Raw genomic sequence first — 25,549 nt, forward strand, 5'->3', positions numbered from 1 at the left:
CCTCCTCCATCGCGCACAGGACCGCCCAAGAAGCCTCGTCGAAAATGTCCAACTCTCGTGCGGAAAAGCGAGTCTGCTGACGACCTACTGTCGAGACTGGGTCCGGGGTGTGTGCTTTTCCAGGATGCAACGGAAAGTTGGCACGGGCGAGACGGGAATTAAGCTACATGATTTATTTATTAACTATAAATACAAAAAAAGGATCAAACAAAAGGCGCGCACAGTGGCGGAGAATAAACTATGAACAATTAAACAAAACTTGCAAACTATGGCTTGAATAAAGAAAACTTACTTGGCATGGACAAAAAAGGAGCAGCGTGAACATGGACATGAAAAAATGGACAGAGCATAAATGTGGTGTGAGGTCGTCAGGACGAACAACAGAAAATGAATGAACTTAAATACTTATGGACATGATTAACAACAGGTGCGTGACTCAAAACAGGTGCGTGACATGACAGGTGAAACTAATGGGTAACTATGGTGACAATACAAAACAAAAGTGCACAAACAGTCCAAAAATAAAACCTGATCACACAGACATGACACAGTTGGGTGTTCCAACAGGACAATCACCCCAAAAACACGTCAAAAGTGGTAAAGGAATGGCTAAATCAGGCTAAAATTAAGGTTTTAGAATAGCCTTCCCAAAGTCCTGACTTAAAAGTGTGGACAATGCTGAAGAAACAAGTCCATCTCAGAAAACCAACACATTTAGCTGTACTGCACCAATTTTGTCAAGAGGAGTGGTCAAAAATTCAACCAGTAATCTGTAATATTTCTACCTGAATAAATGCTTCTGGTACTTTACATGTTATACAAGTTAATGGTCTTCATATTGCTTAATGACAATACTTTAACCTTCTATATTATTTAATAAAATGTAGTATTGAGCCTGCTAATTATTCTGTAATAGAGGACTCGGCCAGAACATGTTATAAAATAATTTACACAATGTTTCAGCCAGCAAACCCCACCCTTCGTCGTATTCCTCAACTGTAGTACAAGCATTTCTTTCGGTGCAAATATGACAGAATAACATTACAAAACATCTCTGACAAAGCATGATCGAAATGTAAGACATTTTTATTTTGTTACTGTCAGGGTTTCCCCTAAGTTGCCAAAATACCTGTGGCGGTGGGGCCGTGGTCGATATGATGTCATCACATGATTTGCCATGATGCATACATTCTTTAAAAAGGCAAAACAGTGTGAAAATGCATTTAAAACAAATGCGTTATTATTATGTATAGTAATAACATATACATTTTTCTTACATGATATATTTTTGTTTCATTTCTAAATTGTTGCTGCTTATTGTACAATATACTTTGTTGACAAAACCTGTTTTAGAGATGTATCTAATCCTTTTAGTCACTCTTTCTTTAATAAAAGAAAAAGAAAGTTATATGTTTTTCTTCTACTGGACGCTACAATACATTATATTACTTTATTTTGTTTGGTGTGGTGACTAGTATGAAGGCCATACATTAAGGATAAACCCTAAATGTAGTTAAACCGAATGTATAGTGTAGCGCTTTTACTTTGAAGCCGGAAAAGTGTGTGATTGTTTTGAGAAAGTGTCTTGACATGTTTTTGATTTCGGATCGACTGTTTGCAATAAAAAAGTCTCCTTTCTACACCCTGCCGACCGTATTTCATTTCTGTTGAGCTTTTATGTCATCTTACTTACTAAATCAGTCACAGTAACAATCTAAATGTTATGTTATCACTGCACCTTAACCATAATCTCAGCACGGACACACATGCAGCAGGTGTTTGCTACAGAGATGTCGCCTCTTCTTACAGCGAAAAATAGTATTTTCTTGTCGGGAGAACAACTTGCCATGCCTTTCTTTCTTTCTTTCTTTAGTTTTTTTCGAACATGAACACACGTACAGTATAATACATCACACAGTTTCATATCATTTCACTTTACATCATGTCCGAAAAGGAGTAGGAAGAAGCAAAGCGTATTTAATCCCTTTCCCACTTCAGAGCGTTTACAAATCTATAGAATCATTTACTGACCTTTTTATAATAAAATAACATCTGTGAATTTGTATACACAACAGTTTTGTAATATGTAATTAATGAATTCAGTCATTAACATACTGAGATGAAGAATATCTTATTTTAAATAAGGTTGAAAGTATTTCTCATAATTTTTCTTCTTTGTACTTTGAACCTGATCTTTCCATAAGGTAGTTCAGTTCAGTTCAGTTTCAGTTTATTTGGAACATGCATACGATACAATGTAATGCATCCCATATTTCCAGTTGTTTCATTACAGCACGTCCGAAAAGGAGTAGGAAGAAGCTGAGTTTATTTAATCCTACCCCTTTTAATATGATAGCAATTTTATCCCATTTCCTTGTTCTCTGTAACAGAACAGTGAATAAATAAATAATAAATAAATAATATACCATAGTAAGCAAACAAATATTGAATACATAAATAATCGTTGTCTCAAGATGTTCATCATAAGTCTTGTACTGTGTACTTTGTGAACACTTGTAGTTTGAACAGTCTCTTAAACTGAATCATATTGGTGCTTTGTTTGATTTATTTGCTTAATCCATTCCATAATTTAATTCCACATACTGAAATGCTAAATGTTTTAAGTGTTGTAGGAGCATACCAATGTTTTAAATTAGATTTCCCTCTAAGGTTATATTTCTCCTCTTTTGTTGAGAAGAATTGTTGTACATTCTTGGGTAGCAGGTTATAGTTTGCTTTGTACATAATTTTAGCTGTTTACAAATTCACCAAATTGTTGAATTTCAATATTTGTGATTAAATAAATAAAGGGTTTGTATGTGCTCTACGTCCAACATTATGTATATTCTAATTGATCTTTTTTGTAACACTGTTAGTGAATGAAGCGCACATGTGTAGTTGTTTCTCCATATTTCTACACAATAACTCAGATATGGTAACACTCGCGAGCAGTAGAGAATATTAAGTGATTTTCGGTCCAGAACATGTTTTGTTTAATTCGTTATTGACGTGTTTCTTGCGACTTTATGTTGTATATTTTTTTACATGACGTTTCCAGTTCATTTTATCATCTATAATTACACCAAAAAATGTGTTTTATTTTACCTTTTCAATATTTACTCTGTCTATTTGTATTTAAATTTCCCTTCTACTGTTACCAAATAGCATTATTTTAGTTTTACTGAGATTCTGTTTTTGTCAAACCATCTTTTTAATTTGTTCATTTATTCTGTTGTTTTTTGTATTAGCTTCTGTGTGTTCTCTCCCGAACAAAACACAGTTGTATCATCTGCAAATAATATTAACTATAAGTCCTTTGTAACTGTATAAATGTTTTTTATATAAAGATTGAACAATTTTGGTCCAAGTATTGATCCCTGAGGTACGCCACCAAATATGTTCAGCTCTGTAGAAGTGTGTTCGCCTATCTTCACGTATTGCTTCCTGTTGGTTAAGTAGCTTCTAACCCAGTTCAAGACCAACCCTCTGATTCCATACCGTTCTAATTTGTTTATTAAGATGCTGTGATTAATTGTGTCAAATACTTTTGTTAAATCAATAAACACTGCAGCAGCACATGTTTTACTATCTATTGCTTTGGTGATCTCTTCCGTTATTTCGATTAATGCCATTGATATTGAAATGTTGGCTCTGTATTCGTATTGGTTGTCTGTGAATGTTTTGTTTTTATTCATGAATTCGTCTAATCTGTTGTTAAACAGTGTTTCAATAATTTTAGAAATGTGTGAAAGTAAAGAAATAGGTCTGTAGTTTGTAAACTGGTGTTTGTCTCCAGTCTTATAAATTGGTACGACTTTTGCTATTTTCATTTTATCTGCGAATTTGCCTGTTTGAAATGATAGGTTGCTGATAATTGTTGAAGGTTCTGAAATCTCTTCAATAACCTTTTTTATCGTTTCCATATCAATTCCGTTAGAATCAGTTGAGGTCTTGGATTTACCTTCTTTTTTTTTTTTACAATATTTATTATTTCCTTTTGTGTCACTCCTTCGAGGAACATTGATTTGGGGTTTATGTCTATGGTGTCATTCAAATCCTCAACTGAGTCAGGATCTGGAATATTTTCCTCCTGATTTGGTCCAATGTTCACAAAGTACTTATTGAAGCTTTCAACTACTTCGTTCATATTGTCATTTTTTACATTTCCATCTGAGAAGTATTTAGGAGAGCTGTTTTCTTTTGTCTATTTCTGCTCGCTTGTGCCTCATCAGTAGCAAGTGAACTGCAGCCAAGTTTCCCCGCTACGGCATGGCCAGAGTGTCAAAAAGGCAGTGTTACCGTTATTTAAATTTATGGTTAACGCATTATTATCGCGTTAACTTTGACAGTTTATAGTATATACTGTATATGTATATCTATGTATATATGTATATGTTTCGATTATAGCTAATTTTATACGACACATTTTGTATATTTTTAATTTAGGCGGATGGTTTTTGCAAAATCTAAATATCTTTTCTATTATGATTTAACATTTAAATGAATCTTACTTACATAACAAACAATAATATATACCATTTTTTTATGTAAAATACATTACAACAAAAGCAATCAATTAATGTAATTTCTCCTGTAAAAGTAAAATTATTAATACATAGTACCGTATTTTTCGGACTATAAGTCGCAGTCTTTTTCATAGTTTGGCCGGGCTCCAGTGCGATTTATATATGTTTTTTTCCTTCTTTATTATGCATTTTCGGCAGGTGCGACTTATACTCCGGTGTGACTTATACTCCAAAACATACGGTAGATGGATTGATCACATAGAGAAATAACATGATAAATAAATGTAATAAAAAACTTAGCAATTATTGCCAGCCAACCTGTACTTTCAGGTTTTAAAATCATATGTGATCACTTTTAACAAGGTGTCCAGCTTAATTTAAGACAAACTCATCCACCCGGGACTGAAACAGCTTCTGCCATTTGTTTCTTCTTTCCCCGAAAAAAAGTAAAGATGAAGTAATGACAGCGATTAGATTACTATTCTTAAGAATCCATTAGTCAAAAATGACACCCAGGAAATCACACAATGCATTCTCCCCTAATGCAATAAGGTGCCAATTATAACACTTATGTGGAATAAGTGAGCTCTTCTCCCTCGGCTGGACGAAGAGTGCACAAATCATCATTACCGTGTATTTTTTTAGAGGCAAGAAGAAGACACTAATAAGTTTAGCCTTTGCAAACAGAGTGCACACCTGCTCTCTACTTTCTCACTCATTTTCCTTCCTTGGCTCATTAGTAATTTTCAGCATGTCTGTCCTACTTGCTACCAGAGAAAACCTTTTGTTTACAGTTTAACCAAAACCACTTCAATACTGCAAAAATGATGCCAAACCGTTGATTAAAACATTTTTAAATGTCACAGATATTTTATATGACTGAGCGCTCTGCTGATTTTACAAACCTACTGCATAAAACACTGGTCAAAGATCCTTTATGTGACAAAAATCGACTGTTTTTACAAACCTACTGCAAAAACACTAATCAGAGATCCTCTATATCAGGGGCTCTTAACCTTTTTGCCCTTGGGGCCTAATTTTTCCACTATAGAGAAGCCCGGTAGCCACTCAAATATTAACACTGAGTAAGTAATCTTACTCTTAATTTTAGTCTTTTAATTGTATTCAATAATTATATCTGACATACTTACAGTTTAACAGGACAAACTTTGTCAAACGGTATGATCCATGAAGGGACTCATAATAACTGATAAAAAAAGTGCTAAAATAAACAAACTAAATTAATAATTAATATGTTTCATAATATAAACTGTGAATAAACATTTAAGTGCAAACAAAAATACAAATTCACCATTTTACTCATAATTTTTGCGCTTAAGAAACTTCTCTATGACTTTAGCTCCAGACTTCTTCTGTGTATTTGTTATTGTCAATCCTGCCACATGTGGTGGAAAAGCGTATTACAACTGAGTACCGCTGCAACCTGTAAGGACCACAGCTGAGAAACATATATTTTTTGCGGCCCTCTAGTGCAGGGGTCGGGAACCTTTTTGGCTGAGAGCCATGAAAGCCAAATATTTTAAAATGTATTTCCGTGAAAGCCATAGCATATTTTCTTACACTGAATACAACTAATTGCGTGCATTTTTAAGTAAGACCAACATTTTTAGAGTATAATATGTCTCTTATTCTTTTTAATAACATTGTTTTTCTGAAGCTAACCAATAATAAATAAAATACTTCTTACCATTTTTGCGACTTCTTGAACAGGTGCGGTAGCAAATGGATGGATGGATGGATTAAAATGCATGAGAATGTTTTATATTTTGAACGTTATTTTAAACATTGTGATTACCAGCGGAATTATTAATTACTTATCATGTTAAGCAATGTCAGCTAAGATTTATCTGAGAGCCAGATGCAGTCATCAAAAGAGCCACATCTGGCTCGAGAGCCATACGTTCCCTACCCCTGCTCTAGTGGGAGCTCGTGAACTAACAATTGGCCCCGGCCGTATGATTGAGAAGCACTGCTCTATATGACAGCAGCACTCTGTTTCTAGAACCAACTGCAAACACACCAAAGATCCTATATATATATATATATATATATGACAGAACCGCTCTACTATTTTTCCAGTGTCCCTCCATTGCTGACAACATTGGCATTTATGTAATAGTTCTGGACCAAAAAAAATATGTCTAAAGTTAAATTCCCCCCACCCCAAAAAAAATAGACACAATAGTGATTTGAGGCTTGTTTTGCTTGTTTCAGCACATTTGGAACACCTGCTTTTAACTTCAGAATGTGGCAGGCCTGCATCAGCCTGCTATAGTCACCCACAGAAGACTGGAGGAAATTTCATATTGTGTAGTGTGTGTTTCTGTAGGTGAGGGACCAGACAAAGAGCAGCTCAAAGACTTCTATGAAGAGACAAAAGCAAGGATTAAGGTTTCCCTCGCCCGGACGCGGTCCACCAGGGCCCCCCTCTGGAGCCACGCCTGGAGGTGGGGCCCGGTGGCGAGCGCCTTACCCCATGGGGCCCAGCCGGACACAGAGGCAACGTGGGTCCCCCCTCCAATGGGCTCACCAGCCATAGGAGGGGCCATAGAAGTCAGGTTCTATGTGAGCTGGGCGGCACCCAAAGGCAGGGCCCTTGGCGGTCCCATCCTCAGCTGCAAAAGCTAGCTTTTGAGACGTGGAACGTCACTTTGTTGGGGGGGGGGAAGGAGCCTGACCTGGTGCGTGAGCTGGAGAAGTTCCGGCTGGATCTAGTCGGTCTCACTTCAACGCACAGCAAGGGCTTTGGAACCAGTCTTCTCGAGGGGTCTGGACTCTCTTCCACTCTGGCGTTGCAAGCAGTGAGAGGTGACCGACGGAGGTCGCTATACTTGCTGCCTCGCGGCTCAGAGCCTGTACGTTGGAGTTTAACCCGATGTACAAGAGGGTAGTTTCCCTCCGCCTCCCGATGGGGGGACGGTCCTGACTGTTGTTTGTGCTTATGCACCAAACAGCAGTTCAGAGTACCCGCCCTTTTTGGAATCCCTAGACGGAGTACTGGAGAGTGCTCCCTCAGGTGATTCCTCTGTTCTACTGGGGGACTTCAATGCTCTTGGTGGTACGAGTGGATCGCAAAATCGACAAGCGGATCGGTGCAGCGTCTGCAGTGATGCAGACCCTGCATTGGTCCGTTGTGGTGAAGAGCTGAGCTGGAATGCGAAGCTCTCAATTTATCGATCGATCTACATCCCTATCCTCACCTATGGTCATGAGCTTTGGGTTATGACCAAAAGGACAAGATCATGGGTTTAAGCGGCGGTTTCCTCCATCGGGTGGCGGGGCCCCTTCCTTAGAGATAGGGTGAGAAGCTCTGTCATTTGGGAGGAGCTAAGACTAAAGCCACTGCTACTCCACATCAAGAGGGGCCAGATGAGGTGGTCTGGGCATCTGGTTAGAATGCCCCCCGAACGCCTTCCTGCACATCCAACCGGTATAGGAGACCACAGGGAAGACCCAGGACATGGTGGAGATACTATGTCTCCCAGCTGGCCTTGGAACACCCGGGAAGAGCTGGACAAAGTAGCTGGGGAGAGGGAAGTGGGCTTCTCTGCTTAGGCTGCTGCCCCGGGGATCCGACTTCGGATAAGCGGAAGAAGATGGATGGATGGATGAATTTTGTTTCTGTAGCATATACGTCCAGAATCACAATATTTTTGCACATAATTTGAAGGAATGATCAAATATGTCTGCCAGATTCATTGTTGCATGTTGTAGTAATACAACTAAAGAAGGGGTCAGCATGCATACATTTCCAAATTATAGGAATAGGAGGAAAGTATGGACCGCTCCTGTCAAACTGTGACAGACCAAGCGAGACGAATGTGATTTGCAGGGATTATTTTAATAATTCTGACTTTGAAGAAGGGTTTTCATCGGATTTTGGTTGGAGAAAAAAATAAAGACTCAGTCCAAATGCAATCTTGAAAATCAGGAGCACCCTCGAGGTCAAAAAGACTGAATCAGAACCTGTTGAAAAATGAAGAAAGAAGAGCAGACCCGTTGCTCAAAAACAAGATAAAAAGAAAGTAAACCGGGCAGCACGGTGGAAGAGGGGTTAGTGCATCTGCCTCGCAATACAAAGGTCCTGAGTAGTCTTGGGTTCAATCCCGGGCTCGGGATCTTTCTGTGTGGAGTTTGCATGTTCTCCCCGTGACTGCGTGGGTTCCCTCCGGGTACTCCGGCTTCCTCCCACTTCCAAAAACATGCACCTGGGGATAGGTTGATTGGCAACACTAAATTGGCCTAGTGTGTGAATGTGAGTGTGAATGTTGTCTGTCTATCTGTGCGATGAGGTGGCGACTTATCCAGGGTGTACCCCGCCTTCCGCCCGATTGTAGCTGAGATAGGCTCCAGCGCCCCCCGCGACCCCAAAAAAGGAATAAGCGGTAGAAAATGGATGGATGGAAAGAAAGTAAACCCCTTGTTTTCTATTTTGTGTCCTTTTCTACTGTTTTTTTTGAGAAAATACTGAAAGAGCATGAAGAAACAGAGGCTATGATGTTTATGGAAGAGGAGATGAGCAGTAATGTACACCATATCAGTTTTGAAGTAATCTTGGACCAGGGCGACAAAAACATGCAATTAAGTGAACAAAATAATAGTTTTTTTATGCCTTTATCCACACTGTTTATGCGGGAAAATGGGCTCCAGTTTTGTGGATGACGTCATACCAAGAGAGGGGCGGCATATCAAGTCTGGCGATAGAAAGGGGGCGTTCTAAGTACGGATAGTTTTCCACCCATTTCTCAAAAACTAATTGATAGCATAGGAAATGACTGCCAGATTCAATTTCAGGAGCAAAGAAAATACAAAAATAGAACTCGATAATGAAATTTTACTCATCTGCAGAAAAAACTGAGATTATTACAAAAGTGCTTTGGTGTTTTTAGGAATCTAATGGGAGAATGTTGACCGCTAATTAAATAGCCAAGCAGACACATCTATTTTTGCTTTGAACTTGTATGCTAAAGTCAAGCGTGGTAACTTACTCTCAAAGCTGCTGCATATTAATCAACTGCAATCATCCGTCATTGCATTATTCCATGTGATGCAACTATCACATTTTCAAAAACGTCCCTCATTTGCATCCAAAGAAACGTGTATTTTATTCATCCCGACTCCTGTTTAATTGATTATTTCTGCCTGCTCTTCCTTCCTGCACCTTGTCATCGGGGTTGAGTGAGTGCTTGCTTTCAGCGGCCGGTGGGGCTACACGCGTTTTTAAGCCTATCTGGTTTGTCTGAGTGTAGTCGTATTGATCCTGGGCCCAGACATTAGATGTGTACGTCATGTCAAGGGTTGGCTGACCCCTTGCAGTCTCCCTCCAAGTGATAGCTTTGATAAGCCCCATCCCTCTCTTTGTTCTATCTACAGCTCCGCTCTGACCTTCCGCCCCGCTCTGTGTTTGAGCATGACCTTTCTTTCATGTGTAACACACACCACGTGCCACCCCACCAACGGAACATTCAGACTTACACACACACACACACACACACACACACACACACACACACACGCGGTTAGTCAACACCCCCAAGCATCAACTCCCTTGGAACCTTATTAAAACCACCTTCAGTGGAAAAGCATGGAAGTTGTCAAAGTCTCAATAACTTGCATAAATAATGTTTCTCTCTCTGCTCTCAAGCCTAAAAGTCCACTTGCCACTGATGGACTTATTTACTCCACAACACGACAAAGATCCTCCACAGCGTACACTTTGTTTGATGTTTGCCAATCATGCAAGATCCCTTACAGGCTGCCCTGCCTGCTACCAAATAGTCGTCATTAATTAAAAAAGAAAAGGCAGCATTATTACAATTCCCTTTGCTTGGCCCTTGATGTAATAGAGGGGGAGTGTGCTGTTTTGTGCTTCTTCCCAAGTTTGCTTTCATCATCGACTGCCGCTCCCCACGGCTTTGCCTTACTGCCATCACTTCTTTTCCCTTCTTTTTGTCTTTTCATCCAATGAGAGGAAGTTTTGGGTGGAAAAGTTGCAAGTTTTTTTTTTTTTTTTGGTAAAGCAGCTGTTGCCCTCTAAGCCAGCAGGCTCACAGCAGTTAGCATGTTTTCTTTGTTTATTGCTGGAAGATTTAACTTGTTTTCATGCTTAATGCAGTCAACTGTTTGTTGTACAGTTTTGTTTTGTTGACATGAAATAAGCAGCAAGCCAAGAATGACATGAGACCAGCTGACATACTTGGAGGGACTAGTAATAAATTAATGTGGTCCGCCGCATCTTTTAACGTGGTCCGCCACATCATTTTATATTGCAAGCCACATCATTTTTTGTGGCCTGCGATAAACTAGACATAAAAAAAGCACTTTCTGGCAGAATGTATTTGTTCTTTCAACTTTGACAGAAAAAATATTGCATATTCCATTGCATTTGTTCTACACTTTAATCAAACATTTTTTGGGTTATAAACACCTACACTGCTTGTTTTATTTACTAGTGATTTCAAAGCAAGTCATCAATCAATCTGCAAACAATCTAATAATCAAATTCTGTAACAAGGCTATTACTCATATATATATTCACTGTTACATGTGGCCCTCTGAGGGTAGCCATATTTGTGATGTGGCTCTCAATAAATATGAGTTTGACACACCTGATATAGAGGATCTTAATTTTGCATTTTTACACAAAGTCCTTAAAAACAGCAAAATATTTTTAAATTGACTGAGAAAGTCAAACACTTATTTGGAACAGGCTGATTGGGAACAGGTGGGTGCCACGATTGGGTATAAAAGCAGCTTCCATGAAATGCTCAGTCATTCACAAACAAGGATGGGGCGAGAATCACTACTTTGTGAACAAATGCGTGAGCAAATTGTCGAACAGTTTAAGAACAACATTTCTCAACCAGCTATTGCAAGGAATTTAGAGATTTCACCATCTACGGTCCGTAATATCATCAAAAGGTTCCGAGAAACTGGAGAAACCACTGCACGTAACATTGAATGCCCGTGACCTTGGATCCCTCAGTAAATATATCTCTACATTGGCTCAGGAACACTTCAGAAAAACCACTCTCAGTAACTACAGTTTGTTGCTAAATCTGTAAGTGCAAGTTAAAACTCTACTATGCAAAGCGAAAGCCATTGATCAACAACACCCAGAAACGTCGCCGGCTTCGCTGGGTCCGAGCTCATCTAGGATGGACTGATGCAAAGTGGAAAAGTGTTCTGTGGTCTGAAGAGTCCACATTTCAAATTGTTTTTGGAAACTGTGGACGTTGTGTCCTCCGGACCAAAGAGGAAAAGAACCATCCGGATTGTTATAGGTGCAAAGTTCAAAAGCCAGCATCTGTAATGGTATGGGGGTGTATAGTGCCCAAGGCATGGGTAACTTACACATTTGTGAAGGCACCATTAATGCTGAAAGATACATACAGGTTTTGGAGCAACATATGATGCCATCCAAGCAACATCTTTTGCATGAACGCCCCTGCTTATTTCAGCAAGACAATGCCAAGCCACATTCTGCACATGTTACAACAGCGTGGCTTTGTGCGGGTACAAGACTGGCCCGCCTGTAATCCAGACCTGTCTCCCTTTGAAAATGTGTGGCACTTTATGAAGCGTAAAATACGACAAATATAAACAAAATAATATAAAATACGACTGTTGAACAACTTAAGCTGTACATTAAGCAAGAATGGGAAATAATTCCACCTGAAAAGCTTAAAAAAATGGTCTCCTCAGTTCCCAAACATTTACTGAGTGTTGTTAAAAGGAAAGGCCATGTAACACAGTGGTAAAAATGCCCCTGTGCCAACTTTTTTGCAATGTGTTGCTGCCATTAAATTCTAAGTTAATGATTATTTGCCAAGTTTCTTAGTTCGAACACTAAATATCTTGTCTTTTCAGTCTATTCAATTGAATATAAATTGACATGGATTTGCAAATCATTGTATTCTGTTTTTATATGTGTCTTTCCGCTGTGGTCCATTTAGGAAGCACCGGTACTCAGTTGTAATACACTTTACCACCACTTGTGTCAGTAATGAAAATATAAAACAAACAGAAAAAGTCTGGCGTTAATGTCATAGATACATTTCTTTAGCGCAAAAATTATGACTAAAGTGGTGAAGCTGTATTTTCATTTTATTGACAGTTTAATTAAGAAACATATTTATTATTAATTTAGTTTATTTATTTTAGCACACCATATCATATTGTATGTAAATGTATTGTTTATTTGTTTAGTACTTCTTTTTCAAATCAACCTGACCGAAACCCAAGGTTAAATTGTTAAATTAATAATATAATCTTTGTGATGAACACATGCTTTTATACCATTTGACAAGGTAGTAAACTGTAAGTAGGTTTGACATTATTATTGAATATGATCAAAATCAAGAATAAGATTACTAATTCAGTGTTAATATTGGAGTGGTCTCCTGGCCCCTCTGTAGTGGAAAAGTTGGGTCCCGAGGTCAAAAAGGTTACGAACCCATGCTATGTACAATGACCCTGCAGGGAACTGCAAATGGAAATTAGCCTTTGGCTACAATTTGGCGCATTAACATTTATTATGTCAATTAATGTGCAATGTCCCATGTACTATAACAAAGGAGTTGTAATATACATCTATCAACAAGCGTATTGGTGTGTTTAGTGGGACAGGTGAAAGTTAAGTCGGGAAAATGCGGTAGTTTATGAATTAATTAATGTTTCTGTGCGGCCCAGTAGCAATTGTGTCACGGTGCCGGTGCCTGGACCGGTGGTTGGGGACCACTGATATAGAGGATCTTTGACTTGCATTTTTGCAGTAGGTCCTTAAACACAGCAGCTTCATGCTATAGAGATGATTTTTGACTAGTGATTTTGCAGTAGGTCTGTAAAAACAACAGACAGCTCTTGTCATATAGAGGATGTTTGACAGGTGTTTATGCAGTAGATCCATAACATCAGCAACATGTTTTTGTTATATATAAAGAACCGTTATCCAGCGTTTTTGCAGTATGTCCTTAAAAACAGCAGTCTTCTTCTCATATAAAGGATATTTGACTTGCGTTTGCTGGAGGTGCTCAAAAACAGCAGAGCGGTTTTGTCATATAGCGGATCTTTGAGTTGCATCTTTCAGTTAGTTCCTTAAAACATCAGAGTCTTGCTATATAGAGGATCTTTGAGTTTCAATTTTCAGTTAGTTCCTAAAAACATCAGATCCTTGTTAATGTACAGGATCTTTGACTAGCGATTTTTTCAGTAGGTCTGTAAAAACAGCGTACTGCTCTTGTCATACAGTATAGAGGAGGTTTGAGAGGTGTGTGTGTAGTAGTAGAAACGTAAAATCAGCAATGTGCTTTTGTTATATAAAGGATCTTTGACTTGTGTTTTGCAGTAAGTCCTCAAAAACACTAGACTGGTTTATCATAAAGGATCTTTGAGTTCATATTTTTAGTTAGTCTTTAAAAACCAAGGAGTGGTTATGTCCTATAGAAGGTCTTTGACTTTCATTTTAGACTAGATCCTTAAAAACAGCAGAGAATCATCTTGTATAAAAGATCCTTGACTTCTGTTTTTGCAGTTGCTTTTTAAATTAACAGAGCATCCTGTCATATAAAAGATGTTTATTTTTGTTTTGCGGCAGGTGCTTAAAAACAGCAGAGCGTTTTTTTTGCTTGCGATTTGCAGTGGGTCCTAAAAGACACAACACTCATGTTATGAATGGAATCTTTGGCTTAAACAGCACAGCATCCTGTCGTATACAAAATCTTTAACTTGTGTTTGTGTAGTACATCCTAAAAAAAACCCCAGCAGAATGTTTTTTTTTTGTCAAATATATAATATTTGATTAAAAAAAAGGGTTTTGCAGTAGTGGTATTTTTTTTTTTTAAATAAGCAAACCATCCGGTATAAAGAATATGTTATACTTCTTTTTGGGCTAGTTTATTTTCGGAAAAATTCAGAAGAAAATATCCCTAATTTGCAAAATACAAACGTCCACTAAAGACTGCACTGGATCCCGGAAGGATATGACAAGATGGCTCTGCTGTTTTTAAGGATATAGTGCAACATTTTGATTCAAAGATTCTCTATAATCTTCTTAGAGACAGTGTCCTATTCAGGGGACTTTTGTGTTTTGCATAACAATATTGATTTTCTTCCCAAAATGACAAAACAAATAAACCAAAATCAAATGTCCACTGCAGAGGACACTAGTTTTCAGGAAGATATCATGGGAACACTCTGCTGTTTTTAAATGAGATGATGCAGAAAACACTAGTTAAAGATCCTTTTTATGAAAAACAAAAAACATATATTGACATTTATTTCAACATCTGTTGTGGTTCTGGTTACAAAATCTGGATGACGTCATGTATCATACCTGGGCTCACCTCCTAATAGAGTGTGTCAGTATGATGCCATTGTATCATTTGCATAATTGGCTATGATACAAGTATTTTTTTTTTAAAGGCTAAAAGAAATGTGTATATAAAAAAATATATATATATATGATTAAAGACACATCTTTGGTATTAGTTATTAGTATCAACATATTTTTCTTGTTACATTTTATTGTTGTGCTGTATTTTTCTATTGTTGCGGCGTATTTTATCAGTGCAATGTAACACAGAATGCACTTGGTACACCCCTCATTTATTTACATGTATTCTTCTGCCCTCCCTTAATGTTGGAATTTAATTTGGCAGATATGTACACAGGCATTTAAGTTAGAGATGCAATGAAAAAAACCCTATTTGAGGTTGTTTATTGATAATCTCCACAATAAAGTTACTGTATAATGTATCACACAAAGGAAAGTCTATTAATATACACCTGAAAAGCACATACATGTAGTAATCATGTAAAATCAACAACACAGTTTGGCATAAACTGAAAAAAAGTAATGCAACCATACATGATAAAGGTTGGCTTCAATGCCGTTAGCTTAATGCTAACATGCAATGGACAATCCAAATGACAGGCTAACGGAAATTAGCATTGCATTGATTGATTGATTGAAACTTTTATTAGTAGATTGTACAATACAGTACATATTCCGTACAATTGACCACTAAATGGTAACACCCGAATACGTTTTTCAACTTGTTTAAGTCGGGGTCCACGTAAATCAATTCATCAATCAAACTTTTACAAACTTTTAACAAATTCGATTTTAACATAACTAAATTGACATAAAACAGCAAATGCATTTCTACTTACTGACATATAGCAATTAATCAATCAATAATAATAATAATAATAATAATAATTGTTAATAATAATTAAAATATCAATACATTTGTGAAAATATTTACATTTAATTAATTTAACTTTCATTATTATGTGTGTGTGTGTGTGTGTGTGTGTGTGTGTGCGTGTGTGTGTGTAGGGGGAAGAAGAAGAGATGGCGTGATGAATTGCCCACCCTTCCTCTACCTCATCCTTGACTTTGAAAAATACTGTCTTGGCGTTTTAGATCCTCTTCTGACAACTATTAGGCACAATGAAATAGATGGACTGTGGCCTTATTTTTCTCCCTTCCACCATAACTTATTTTTCTGCTTTCTTAACCTGATTACAAAAAATACTATGAATCAAAGGCTTGATTAAAATATGTGTCATTTTACCTCGCTTCCTTTTTTTTCACTCGCTGAATTTTTTCATGGACGTTTGCTATTGATCGCTGGATGCGGTGGAGGTCGAGCCGGCTAATTCCCTTTTTCATTACTGCGAAGCCCCCCAAATTCTCTTAGTAGATCTGCCTCTTAGGGCCGTCCAATCTCCTGCCTCTTTCAATGACATGAATATAAGCCCGCGCTGATGGGGCTTGGTGTAAATGTATTAGCCCCCATGCTTGCGCTGCTAGCCTAGCCAGCCATAATTATGTTAGGAACCAATGAGACAGCTGGGAAATCAATATGCTAAGACAGATTGGGTGGAGATGTGTGGCCGGTGGAGTGGGAATAGAGGCCTGGCAGCTCCCTGCGGTGTGAAGGGGCTCCGGTCGACGATTAAGCCATAGACTTAGCATTTACTGCAAGAATTCACTGCCTGAATCTTGTTAGCGTTTAAGGAAAGATCCCTGTGAGCGGAGATGGAGGCTTCACACTGAGGGGGTCATGTTTAGGTTTCAAGGTACGTTTCACTAACATTTATTGAGGCGTGGTACTTTCGTATAGAACCAGGTTGACAAATTCATTCGGTAGCTGTATTATATATATATATATATATATATATATACATACATGCATGTACTGTATGTATGTCTGTATGTACGTGTGTGTATATGTATGTATGTATGTATATATATATGCATATATATATATGCATATATATATATATATATATATATATATGTATGCATATATTTATATATATGCATATATTTATATATATATATATATATATATATATATATATACATATATATATATATATGCATATATTTATATATACATGTATGCATATATATACTGTATATACATATGTATATATATTTTTATATATATACATATTAGGGATGTCCGATAATGGCTTTTTGCCGATATTCTGATATTGTCCAACTCTTTGATTACCGATACCAATATCAACCGATACCGATATCAACAGATATATGCAGTCGTGGAATTAACACATTATTATGCCTAATTTGGACAACCAGGTATGGTGAAGATAAGGTACTTTTAAAAACAATTAATAAAATAAGATAAATAAATTAAAAACATTTTCTTGAATAAAAAAGAAAGTAAAACAATATAAAAACAGTTACATAAAAACTAGTAATTAATTAAAATTTGTAAAATTAACTGTTAAAGGTTAGTACTATTAGTGGACCAGCAGCACGCACAATCATGTGTGCTTAAGGACTGTATCCCTTGCAGACTGTATTGATATATATTGATATATAATGTAGGAACCAGAATATTAATAACAGAAAGAAACAACCCTTTTGTGTGAATGAGTGTAAATGGGAGGAGGGAGGTTTTTGGGTTGGTGCACTAATTGTAAGTGTATCTTGTGTTTTTTATGTTGATTTAATAAAAAAATAAATTTAAAAAACCGACATCGATAATAAAAAAAACGATACCGATAATTTCTGATATTACATTTTAACGCATTTATCGGCAGGCCGATATTATCGGACATCCCTAATACACATATATATATATATATATATATATAAGTATATGTGTATATATATATATATATGTATGTGTGGGGAAAAAAATCACAAGACTATTTCATCTCTACAGGCCTGTTTCATGAGGGGGGGTACCCTCAATCATCAGGAGATTTTTTTTTTTTTAAATCTCCTGATGATTGAGGGTACCCCCCCTCATGAAACAGGCCTGTAGAGATGAAATAGTCTTGTGATTTTTTTTCCCACACATACATACTGTATATTGCGCTCTACTACGGTATCGAGCACTTTTTTTTGGATAACCTTATTAAGACATATATATATATATATGTATATATATATATGTACAAGACTCTTTGACTGCTGAGGTTCTGGCACCGCTCGTGTCCGCCTCCTCGTCAGTCGCGGGTGTGGCCGTTCCGTGGGCGACCGACTCATCCCTGGTGGCTTCGGGGACACTTGGCCAGACGACCCACCGCCTAGGCCTCCCTCCGCGACTATGGACTTTTTCGTTTTTTGTTTTTCTCTGGGACGTCTGGAATCCGTCCTTTAAGGGAGTGGGGGGTACTGTAATGATCCGTTACCCGGATCATGTCATGTTTAGTTTTAGATTCCCTTAGTTGTTTAGTTCTGTTTCAGCACCCCTGTTTCTGTGTTCCTAGTTGCCATGGCTGCTGATTATTGTAACCTGCCTCTGATTAGTGGTCGGAACGCTCACCTGTTTCCGGTCAATAATCAGAGAGCTATTTATTCCTGCCTCACGCCTGGCTGCCGATTTTGGTTGCGATACGCAACAAGTTATGTTGGTAATTCTTGCTTTTTGTTTCTTTTTTTGGCTAGTCCTCTGCTAAGCTTTTCTATAGCGTCCCGTGACATCGGCACATTCCTGTTTTTGTGTTCTTGCCTTGTTATGGTAATAAACAATCTTTCTCACCTGCACGCTGCTTCCGAACGTCCATCTACATCTTGCATAACTATGCAACCCCGGCGTAACATTTAGTACCATATTGAAATATTTATTTATTTGAAATGATTAAATATAATAATCTATTGCAATTAATATTTCCATCTTGTGCTCACGTCTTTCTACACTGTATGTCTGAAGTTTGTCTGATTGACAAACAAGTGGCCTTTTTTATCTTCATTGTACTTTTTGTAATGTATTGTAATTACCTCGTTACCAAAAATCAGATTATGAATAAAGTGTTACTTTGACGGATAAATCAGGTTTAATTGTATTATTTGATGATATTGGCAAAATTATCCAGAAATTCTTGTCCTTAAAGCTTAGGTTTTCTCCATCAAGCTTTGTGAGGTTTTGGGATTCGGCAAAAGAGAAACTAAAGAAGAAGGAGAGGGGTGTGCAGATTTTTGGAAGGAGTGTTTCATCTGCTCTTAGCCCCAATCAGCGGCCTCCAAGGCACCCTGCGCTAACAATGGGCGCCATCAGGCCAGGCAGTGGAGTCACACAGGCATAAGTGCACCCAATAAGTGTGCAATTTCTGCCCATATGACCATCCTGACACAATTGCTCTAATTTTCCTCCTTTGAAATGACTGATAAAAGACTTCAGTAATTGCCACGCTGCAGAATTTCCTCCATGATCTGCACAAGCGAGGGAGGGGCGATATTGCCAAAGCCCAAGTGTGTGTTTGTGTGTACATGAGCGAGAAGTCACACAGCCCCATGGCCTGAGGATGGAGACTGGAGTGTCAGTTTGTGAAAAATGCCAAATTAATACTTGTCATTTCCTCTCTCCCTTCCTCGCCGTCCTCTGCTACCGCTGAGGGTTTTATTAAGTGGAGGTAATTTGTCCTGACAATGTATTGGAGACCGCTAAATCAGATGACTTCTTGCCAAATATATTCAAAACATGTGGTTTGCATTACTCGCCATGGTACATACAGTGTGCAAAGGTGCAACTTGTGTTTCCACCCTTTTGCGAGTAGACAAGATGAGTGAGATACCAATACCCATCACATGTATTAATGGTATTTATGAAAGTGCTATTGACAGTTTAACAATATCACCACAATATATTAACTTGTTCTTTTTTCTCTTTTATTGCACACAAATGTTTGATCAAAACAAAGTCAATAGTACACAATACCTAAACAAAAGCAAATACTACTATTCACTACTTATTTAAAGGCCTACTGAACTGCGATTTTCTTATTTAAACGGGGATAGCAGGTCCATTCTATGTGTCATACTTGATCATTTTGCGATATTGCCATATTTTTGCTGAAAGGATTTAGTAGAGAACATCGACGATAAAGTTCGAAACTTTTGGTCGCTGATAAAAAAGCCTTGCCTGTACCAGAAGTAGCAGACGAGTAGCGTGACGTCACAGGTTGTGGAGCTCCTCACATCCGCACATTGTTTACAATCATGGCCACCAGCAGCGAGAGCCATTCGGACCGAGAAAAACGACAATTTCCGCATTAATTTGAGCAAGGATGAAAGATTTGTGGATGAGGAAAGTGAGAGTGAAGGACTAGAGGGCAGTGGGAGCGATTCAGATAGGAAAGATGCTGTGAGAGGCGGGTAGGACCTGATATTCAGCTGGGAATGACTAAAACAATAAATAAACACAAGACATATATATACTCTATTAGCCACAACACAACCAGGCTTATATTTAATATGCCACAAATTAATATCGCATAAAAAACACCTCCCCCCTCCCGTCCATATAACCCGCCAATACAACTCAAACACCTGCACAACACACTCAATCCCACAGCCCAAAGTACCGTTCACCTCCCCAAAGTTCATACAGCACATATATTTCCCCAAAGTCCCCAAAGTTACGTACGTGACATGCACATAGCGGAACGCACGTACGGGCAAGCGATCAAATGTTTGGAAGCCGCAGCTGCATGCGTACTCATGGTACCGTGTCTGCGCATCCACTTCAAAGTCCTCCTGGTAAGAGTCTCTGTTGTCCCAGTTCTACACAGGCCAATGGTAAAGCTTGACTGTCATCTTCCGGGAATGTAAACAATGAAACACCGGCTGTGTTTGTGTTGCTGCAGTCGGCCGCAATACACCGCTTCCCACCTACAGCTTTCTTCTTTGCTGTCTCCATTGTTCATTGAACAAATTGCAAAAGATTCACCAACACAGATGTCCAGAATACTGTGGAATTTTGCGATGAAAACAGACGACTTAATAGCTGGCCACCATGCTGTCCCAAAATGTCCTCCACAATCTGTGACGTCACGCGCTAACGTCATCATACCGAGACATTTTCAGCAGGATATTTCGCGCAAAATTTAAAATTGCACTTTAGTAAGCTAACCCGGCCGTATTGGCATGTGTTGCAATGTTAAGATTTCATCATTGATATATAAACTATCAGACTGCGTGGTCAGTAGTAGTGGGTTTCAGTAGGCCTTTAAGTCCTTTAGTTTTTGCCCTCAAAGTCCTCCAGTGTTCAGGAAAGTATTCCTTGAGCTTGCAAACACTAGCAAAAATAACAAAAAGGCGAACGATGTTGTGATACAAAAACATATCCATCTAATAACTGCAGTACTGATCATATACTGATACTATACCCGGTACCGTTACTGTCAATATTTGTATTGAGCCGCCTGCCCCTGTTAACATTCAGAAGCTCAAGCTCAGCGATTAGCCTGGATTCTTGTATCCTCCTATGATGTGCAATGTAGTATGTTTAGTTATTGCTCGCCCTCCAGTGCTATTTGGCTGAAAAAGGACGCTACATTGCATTGAGGACGTGGTCGTTTGCTTGTCGCTGTCATGGATGTGTAATCAGAAACAGATTCAGAATCAGAAATACAGAGACAGAACAGGATCGCTGAAGGGTCTGCCAACTTCCGGCGCCCCTTACAAAAAAGGTGAGAAACAGGTAAATGCAGGGGAGGAGGAGGGTTGAGGAAAAAAAAAAAAAAAGTCTAAGCCTGGGCCCCTGAAGATGGGTCCAGACTGAGGCCAAGGAAGTAAAGAAAACGCATAGCCATAGAACACATAAACGTGTGTAAGAGGGAAACATCAAAGAACACAAAGGACATTAAAGACATTAAAAGAGCAGTGCTGATGATGCAACGAGCCACTTCTACACACAGTCACAACAATAAAACAACAACAACAAACATATACACTGTGGTGGCCCTTGCGGTGTTCCACGCCATCTCCTCCTGGGGTAGGGGGGCATGGCCAGAGACAGGAGCAGACTCAACAAAGCAACCAAACATGCATCATCAAGATCAACATTCCCCGAAAGGTGCTTGCACATTTGCGCACTGCTCACACGTTCTTTACGCACAACTAATCGAAGCCAAGCACAAAATCAAATCCAAACTGGATTGTGCAATATAACTGAGTGACAAGTGACAATAAGCAGCAACAACAGATAAAACACTGTTTGATTATTGTAATGTCTGTGGAGACGCTTTACAGAGGACATGAATTCCATCGATCACTATATTGAGCAAAACCTTTTATTGTTGGCTGTAATCACACCAAAAACATTACTAAAACACTTCTAGCTAGAAAAAAATGGTCATTGTCTACCGTACAAACCAGGCCAAAACCAACTCTTTGTCATTTGTCATATCAACAGCAGCCGCTCACTCTTTCTCACTTGCGCCAACACACGCTCGCATTAGACTGAGCCAGTGATGCATTTACACAAAAAGTCGGACAGCTCCAACACTACACAAAGCGTAAATGCCAGGTCGTTAAACTATGAATCCCGAATCACATGTGTGCTTATTCTACTGCAATTTATTAAGAGTGTTAATGTATGGATATTAACCATGAAATGCCGTTACTGAATTACAGAAATGCTCATCATAAGACATATTTTACGGACAGAAAGTTATCGGACTGTACAATTTATCCCATGCTTACATCTCATTGTGCAACATGTGAATGTTTTAGGGGGGAACTAAATGTGATCTCTGAAAGGGGTACACATTATTTCCAAAGCAGGACCCCCCACCAAGACTTACAATATTAGTACATAGCTAATGAAAAACAAGATGTTTTTGTTATTTTCATTGAAAGTGGGTTAGATCACTAATATTAGAAAACAATATCATGGAAATGTTCATTATAATATTAAGACATTTAACTTATGATGTCAGGTTTGGGACAGGTGTCCTGTTGGGAAGACCACATTGTCTGATGTTGCTCACATGTGCTCCACTGCATGCTCAGGGAGTTTTTGCATTTGCTCAGACACATGGAAAATTAGAGGGAACATTTATATTGAAATAATGGTAGTATTAATATCTCTATTCTCGGACAAATTTATATCATTCATATGTAAGTGCGTATGCCTCACAATACGAAGGTCCTGGGTTCGATCCTGGGCTCGGGATCTTTCTGTGTGGAGTTTGCATGTTCTCCCCGTGACTGTGTGGGTTTTCTCCGGGTGCTCCGGCTTCCTCCCACCTCCAAAGACATGCACCTGGGGATAGGTTGATTGGCAACACTAAATTGGCCCTAGTGTGTGAATGTGTGTGTGAATTAGGGCTGGGCGATATGGCCTCAATATCTCAATATTTTTAGGCCATGTTACAATATTTTGCCTTAGCCTTGAATGAACACTTGATGCATATAGTCACACCAGTATGATGATTCTATGTGTCTACATTAAAACATTCTTGTTCATACTGCATTAATATATGCTCATTTTAAACTTTCATGCAGAGGGGGAAATCACAACTAAGTCAATTTACCAAAACTGTATTTATTAAACAGTTATTAAGCAGTGGCACAAACATTCATGTCATGTCCAAAACAGAAAGTGCAAGATTGTCAGAGACATTTTAAAACAAGCTATGAGTGCAATTTTGTGCATGATGTCACTAAGATGACTTATCAAAACACCACTAAATTAAAGTGTACTTTTTGTACAGAACGCCCCTACAATAGTTAAAAACAAATAACGTGCACTTTTGTGCATGATGTCACACAAGATATTTCAATAACTGTCAAATAAAAATGAGCTGCATAATAGGAAATCAAATAGTGTATATCCTTTGCTATGTGGTAGGTTCCTGCGGACGTTATCTCCTTTTATTGTTGATTTTTTTTTCATACGGTGTTGATCTGGAAATAGTTGCGTCAGCCTTTTGTTGGTGTGGCACCGGCCGGAGATGTTGACATGCACAGTTTCAAGCACTCCTCATTCTCTAGCGGGTGACTTTTCAAATGATGCTACATTAGCAGTGCTGCTACTTTTTGTAGCAACGCTTTTACCGCATAAATGTTCAACATATTCCCGCTTGAAGCCAAACCACCGCCAGACGATGGACCCCGTGCTGTTTTCTTAGGAATTAATTATTCCTCCATTTGTTACCAGATTCGCACCTTCTTTCTCTCGTATTACACCTGCACCGCACCGTTAGCATCACAGCTAACGTTACTATGTCGCTACCTGTCAGCTCCGCGGGAGCGTGTGACGTTGCACATGGGACGTTTGTAAGAAGGTGTGCTTGTTTTACGTCTCTGTGAGAAGGAGAGACAAGAAAGAGTGGGAAACGCATGCAGTGTAATGCACGCAAGTAAAAGCAACTGCCTGAGAACGTATACTCGAATATCACGATATAGTCATTTTCTATATCGCACAGAGACAAACCTGCAATGTATCGAGTACATCGATATATCGCCCAGCCCTAGTGTGAATGTTGTCTGTCTATCTGTGTTGGCCCTGCGATGAGGTGGCAACTCGTCCAGGGTGTACCCCGCCTTCCACCTGACTGCACCCCCCGCCACACCGAAAGGGACAAGCGGTACAAAATGGATGGATGAATGTGTTCAGCAGTGCAAATCCATACATTGCATTAGCCATGTTTTTGGAAGTAAAGTTTCTCCCTGACACGCAATCCTTGAATACTGTATGTGTATCTGTGTTGCTGTTGTGTGATGCCTAACCCTGATAGGAAGGTCTCCAACCAGTGTCACTCTTCACTATAAACTTGTCCTCTGCAATCAAGCCTCTTTTATCTGATCCCTCTCTTTCCTTGTGTGTGTGTGTGTGTGTGTGTGTGTGTGTGTGTGTGTGTGTGTGTGTGTGTGTGTGTGTGTGTGTGTGTGTGTTTTCCAGCCATCTTATTGGAACACCATGTATTCCGAGCTGGGTGATTGGACTTTAGTTACAGGGCGAGATAGAGCGAGTGGTAAATGGATGAGAGAATAGTCGTAGGACTCCACTAACTAACCTGCTCCCGATTCTTTAAAACTGTGTGAATGGCAGCGCAGGCGTGTCTTGTGTGTGTGTGTGTGTGTGTGTGTGTGTGTGTGTGTGTGTGTGTGTGTGATACACTCTGACTGAGTCCTGAGGTGCTGATTCCAATCGAGGTATCTACCAGTGCCTGGGTAATGCCGGCTAATAGCTTAATCAATACTTATTATGGTGCTATTGGTTGACTAAAGTGGGAACAGAACCTTGCTGTGCACCGTGCCTCAATGGGAAGAAGATAAAGAAGGTTCTCTGCTGATCCAGATGGACAGCGTAACCTCTCTCCAGGGATTTCCTTATTCAGGAATCCAATTTTGCCAATGTGATTGATGCCTATTGGATCTAGTGGAATAGACTTAACTCCTTTTGCTCCATTAAAGCATGTATGGCCTTGATTTTCCAACTTTTTCATCTGAACTGTTTGCGATTAGCGGTGGCAAGGATGCGTGCAATCATTGAGGAACTTAAGTGGTGGAGCATGAGGCGGCGAGGGTTGAGGCGATTAGTCGAATATGTCGCAGAAAAAAATTCTTACAATCGCTTTATGAAAAAGTTCAGTCGAACAGGATTTGTTAAATAGAACATTTGTGTGTGTTCTGCATTTAAAACACTTCATTGTAGTCTACATTAGGGTACACCTCGGGGTCCAACTTTTCCACTATAGAAAGGCCCATTCAAATATTTTCACTGAAT

At 38.8% G+C, this 25,549-nt stretch overlaps 1 protein-coding gene across 2 annotated transcripts in view; it reads left to right on the forward strand.

Annotated features, from left to right (window-relative positions):
• LOC133609695 (uncharacterized) overlaps positions 1–25,549 on the forward strand; it is a 280,470-nt gene that overhangs the window by 63,010 nt on the left and 191,911 nt on the right. Inside the window, exon 4 of one of the 2 annotated variants that reach the window (XR_012050552.1) lies at positions 15,889–16,281. The exons of the other annotated variant lie outside the window; for it this stretch is intronic. The gene's annotated coding sequence lies outside the window, so the exon portion shown is untranslated. Of the gene's footprint in view, positions 1–15,888; positions 16,282–25,549 lie in introns of those variants that run through there. 2 annotated transcript variants of the gene reach the window in all.

This window comes from Nerophis lumbriciformis, linkage group LG07 (genome assembly GCF_033978685.3).
Source record: "Nerophis lumbriciformis linkage group LG07, RoL_Nlum_v2.1, whole genome shotgun sequence".
Taxonomy (NCBI): domain Eukaryota; kingdom Metazoa; phylum Chordata; class Actinopteri; order Syngnathiformes; family Syngnathidae; genus Nerophis; species Nerophis lumbriciformis.